The 3,298-nt window shown below is 42.0% G+C and overlaps 1 protein-coding gene across 1 annotated transcript in view; it reads left to right on the top strand.

Annotated features, from left to right (window-relative positions):
* The window catches only part of LOC103274985 (inactive carboxypeptidase-like protein X2), a 125,166-nt gene that overhangs the window by 77,907 nt on the left and 43,961 nt on the right, over positions 1-3,298 (top strand).

Below are 3,298 nucleotides of genomic sequence, written 5' to 3'. Positions count from 1 at the left end.
ACACACACACACACACACACACACACACACATACACACACACACAAACACACACACACACTTAGCACAAGACGAATGTAGAAGAAAAAGAGAAAGACTGGGGAAAAGAGGAAAAAATAATAGGAGTTCAGACTAAACCCTCACACATATAGTCACACACACCTTAAACTGAAAATAAAAAAATAGAAGAATAAAAAGGAAAAACAAACCAACAAAAATTTTAAAAAACTGAAAGATGAACTCTCAATCATTTATATACACATGTAAACAGAAAACAAAAAACAAAAGAAAGAAAATGAAAAGAAAAAAGGGGATGCAGATTAAACCCTCACATACACATTCATGCACAAAGGAAAAATATTTTAAAAATAGAAATACTAACAAACAAACAGGCAAAAAAAATTTTTTTTCAATTAAAAAAATAATTAAAAAAAAGAAAAAAGCCCTGCCCTCTTGTGGCAGATTCTGTAATTGTTCTCATCTGCTTTTCCACTGTCTCCTGCAGAGCTTCCACCACTTTCACTCTCTCCCCAGTGTCTGAAGTAGGGAAGGAGAGGGGTCAATGGGGGTGGGAGGGAATGCAGTCCTCTCCTCTCCCTCTCATATGGTCAGGGGATTCCCCTCTGTTGGGGAGTTGTGGGATTGTCTCTTCCCTAGACATGTACTCACTGGGGGTGCCCCAACCAGGCATATCCTGTAATGGATTTCTCCTATTATGCCTGACATCTGCCTGAATTTGTCCCTCTCAGTCATGCCCCAACTGTGTGGGTCTGACATTCAGAGGATTTCTGGGGAGGAGGGGTGTTGGATCAGCCCCAACTTACCACTGATTTCTTTGGAGGTCTTTCTCATCCTTTTCTGGCCACTCCGTTTGTTCTGTGACTGAATCAAGGCAAGAGGTGGGGCACCTGAGACTCAGCACTTGTCCTGTCCCTCTGAAGTTTGTGGTTTCAGGATATTCCCTCTGGGTCATGATCAAGCCCTGACTAGTTGATATGCCAGTCACAGAGATCGGGTCTGTTGCTCCATGGTGAGCAAATCAGAGCACTTTCCTGCCCTGTTTTCAAGATGGTGGCAGGGTGCCTCTTTCATCTTCTCCAATGGAACTCTGCCTCTAGACTCCCTCCACAGTCCTTGCTGCCAGTGTCTGGCCAGGCGCTGCAGTGATGAGGCAAAGCCTGGAGCTGGCAGTCTCTCCTGCTGTAGTGGTGAGGCAGAGCCTGGAGCCAGTAGTCTCTCCCCATCACTTCTTTGCAGGAAAACTTTTGTCAGTTAAAAAAAAAGACACTCGACTTCTGTGACCTGGAAAGTACTAGAGACCAAGTAGAGCAGCTGCAACACCAGCTGCTTCACTGGGGGGCCCTGGCCACTTGCTCACAAGCCCCCACTTAGTCAGTCTCTCCCAGCATCTTCTTCCCAGGAAGGGTTTTATTGATTTTTAAAAACGTACTAGATTTCTGCATCCTGGGAATCACATCCCAGGAATCGCTAGTGTCCAAGGCAAGCAGTGGCAGCACCAGCTGCTTCACCAGGAGAACCCTGGCCACTTGCTCCTGAGCCCTCACTCAGTCAGCCACTCCCACTCCACTCACTCACTGACACAAACTCAAAATTTTCCATACACTCACTCACTCACACTGGGGCTTACATAGTCTGACTGGTTCAGTCACTATCTTCCTGACACTCAAATTTAAATTTAAAAATAAGATCTCTTAAAGAGTGAGGTGACATGATTATATTTCATTTGAAATTAAGACCCTGGACTAAGGAGGAGTTTAGATACCAGGGGGCCATTTTGAGACAATTGCAAGTACTGGCCTAAGAGAATGAGCTAGGGTGCTTGCCATGAAGGTAGAGAGGGTTGGATACATTATAGAAAAATGTAGGAGTTTAAATTGACAGAACTTGGTCATGGATTGAATCTGGGGAGGCAAAAAAAGTGGGATGGCTAGGATGGCCCCAGGATTGTGTCTTCCAGGGTAGATGGCAGTATGTGTCCAGAGTCAGGGACTCTGGCAGCTCATTCACACAGAGTGGAAGACATGGATCAGTTGGTTTAAGGCATGTTAAATTTGAGATGCTAAGTGGAGGCAGATCAGTAGAAGGGTGTGGGGTAGCCATGCAGTTTGGAAGAGAGATCTGAGTCATCTGAACAATTAATTGCCATTCAAAAGTAAGTTGTGGATTTGTTCTTTTGTTTTAAAGTTTGAGAAATTATTCAGTTTTCACTTTCCTTTTTCCTTCCCTCTCCTTTTATTTGGAGAACTTATTTTAGTCTTTCTTCCCCTACTCCCCCTTATTGATTGTGTGCTTCTTTTGACAGAGTAGTTTCCTAAATTCATCACTGCTATCTCAGTAGAATATAGGTCCCACCTTTGTTGTCTGCCTTTCCAGATCACCTTTGGGCCTTATTGGCTGAAAAACAGACAGCAAAAGGAACTGTGGCTACAAGTAATTTGGAAATTACTTGAATAGGGAAAACACATTGCTATTTTGTGTGAGGAGCTGTGGCTGAGGTGATTTTCAAGAGGCATGCTAATGCATCTAAACCTATTGTCATGGGCTCACAGCCATGCCTCTTCCAGGAGAAATGTGGTATGGGGTTGGTTCTGGTTTCTAGCAGGTATTCAGACAAAGCTGATGGAGAAGAGGAGAGAAAGTGTGAAATGAGTGTTTGTTTCCAAGCATGTATAAATGCACCTAAGAATAATTTTGACAACTCAGTCAGATGAATCAGATTGAATAGAACCAGCAGTTCTTTCTAAATAAGATTTACTGGACATCACTGATTCAGACTGCAAACTCTAAACCTTATTGGGAGAGATCTGGATTCTGAGATTCCACAGTCATAAAAGGATTTCAAATACTTCAACAAGCAGGATTTCTTAAAAGATGAGTAGATTGGGGTTTTATTATGATATTTTAAAAATTAAAAGAGGGATATTCAGGAATACTTTTCTATATTGTTTAACAATTAATATTATAAAGAAATGAGACAGAGAGAAATAAAATATTTTCTGCATGAAGGTCTATATATTTTTTTTTTTTTTGCCACACCTATCAGATTGACTTCTATTCTGGGAAGTCAAATTATAGCTGTTTTATCCCCAGTAATTTCTGTGCAGTAGAATATAATGACAGGGATCTGGCTTTGAGTCCAGGTATCACAGAATTCTTCCTGGGGTGGGTTTTGTCTATGTGGCTGTGACAGCCAAGGAGAAACCCAATGCCTCTTAGAGACTCAAAATGTTCTTTTTGTGGTCAGTAAGCTCTAGTTTGTTACATTCCCAAATCAGTTT

This window comes from Carlito syrichta, unplaced genomic scaffold (assembly GCF_000164805.1).
Source record: "Carlito syrichta isolate Samal-C Ts95f unplaced genomic scaffold, Tarsius_syrichta-2.0.1 Scaffold315154, whole genome shotgun sequence".
In the NCBI taxonomy this organism is placed as follows: Eukaryota; Metazoa; Chordata; class Mammalia; order Primates; family Tarsiidae; genus Carlito; species Carlito syrichta.
The sequence above is the reverse complement of the archived record's forward strand: the minus strand, read 5'-3'. Positions and strand labels throughout refer to the sequence as shown.